This window comes from Aristolochia californica, unplaced genomic scaffold (assembly GCF_029961685.1).
Source record: "Aristolochia californica isolate CCGP_79_NKW_82.1479 unplaced genomic scaffold, dmAriCali1.0.hap1 SCAF_6, whole genome shotgun sequence".
NCBI classification, from domain to species: domain Eukaryota; kingdom Viridiplantae; phylum Streptophyta; class Magnoliopsida; order Piperales; family Aristolochiaceae; genus Aristolochia; species Aristolochia californica.
This window is the reverse complement of record NW_027182257.1, coordinates 37364442-37366174: the sequence shown is the minus strand read 5'-3', so window position 1 is coordinate 37366174 and position 1733 is coordinate 37364442.

Sequence of the window (1733 nt, the reverse complement as noted above, 5' to 3'; positions counted from 1 at the left end):
TCTACTTCAGGATATTGCACTCTTATTAAAGGAAACCTAGTTACATGGAGAAGCAAGAAGCAAAATGTAGATGCGAGATCTAGTGCAGAAGCATAATACAAGGCTATGGCTCACACAATCAGTGAACTCCTATAGATCAGGTTCCTTCTTACAAAATTAGGATTTTATAAAGGAGGTTTTGTAGGTCTATATTATGATAACCAAACAGTTATTCATACCACTTCAAATCTAGTCTTCCATGAAAGGACGAAACACATTGAGGTGGACTGCCACTTTATACGAGAGAAATTTTGAGCGGGTATAATCTCTCTCAAATATGTTTCATCACAAGAGGAAGTAGCAGATATTCTTACTAAAATGGTTACGTCTAAGATTCTATCTTTTATATGTGACAAGCTGAGTATTTATGATGTTTTCTCTCATGCATCTTGAGGGGGAGTGGTAGAAGACACGCTCAAACTCACACGTCCAAGAGGGGGTATCTTGGTAAATAAGAAGACTTCTCATAAAGATGGCACAAAGATGTATTTACTTATCTATTTAGGTCTCTGCTCTTGTAAAGTTGTAGCCCTAAGGGCATTGTAGTAATTGTAACATAAACTAAAAAAACTATAAATAGAGGCCCTTGGCTAAGAGGTAGAGCATTAAGTTCTCTTCTCTCTTCTCAAACTTGTCCAAACTCTCTTCTCCCTTCTCTGGGAAGCAGATCTCTACTCTCTCTCCTTTCTCTCTTCTTCTCTTCTTCCTCTCCTTCTTCTCATTTTCCTCTCCTTCATTGGCTCGTGATCAATATGAAGGAGTCCTAAATTCTACGGGTTAAGAAAGAATCTGACTCATCAATCTTAGTGCAAACACATTAAAATAGGACAATACCTTACTCGAGAATTGATACAAATTAGGCCAATCAAAATTGAATTTGTTGCCACAAAAAAAAAGTGAGCTGACATTTTTACAAGCCCTTTGGAGTTGATTGAATCTCTACCCTAGGAGGAGAATTAGGCATGAACAACCCTCCTTAGACTAGCTAGATCTAGATTAGTGATGGTTAAGGGTATCCCCATTAAAAATAAATTTAAAACTTGAAAAGAATTAAAAAATATTTCAAACTTGAAAATTCAAGATTGAATCCTAGGATGGACATTACTCATATAGATTTTAGCTCCTATTAGATTTTCATGAATTAATGCTATAAAAAATTAATGGTTTTTAAATTTAGGATCCCACGATGAAGAGTGTGAAGTGACCAGTCAAGGGAAGATGAGAGGCCGAAGGGAAGAAATAAGAGAGAAAGAGAGAGAGAGAGAGAGAGAGAGAGAGAGAGAGAGAGAGAGAGAGAGAGAGCGTGATGGACAACTAGAGAGTTTGAGAAGGGGAAAAGAAGGATTAGGAAAATGAATTTATCCCTAATCCTTCCCTCACATGTATTTATAACAATTGATATATCAAGAATTACATCAACACCCTTTACCCTAAGAAGGGATGAAAATGGATAAATATATATGATAATTTACATCATTGCCATTACACATAAGTTGTATCTTCCAACAATCCCCCTCAAGAAAGGAGAAAAAAATATCGTTGAAACCCAACTTGCCGCATATAGGGGTTTGGATCTTGGATGTGATTGGTTTTGTAAGTATGTTTGCCACATGTCCTTGAGATGAAACATGTCCGAGGGATATAATATCGGCTTGAAAATTTTCCTGCATGAAGTTGCAATCTACCTTAATATG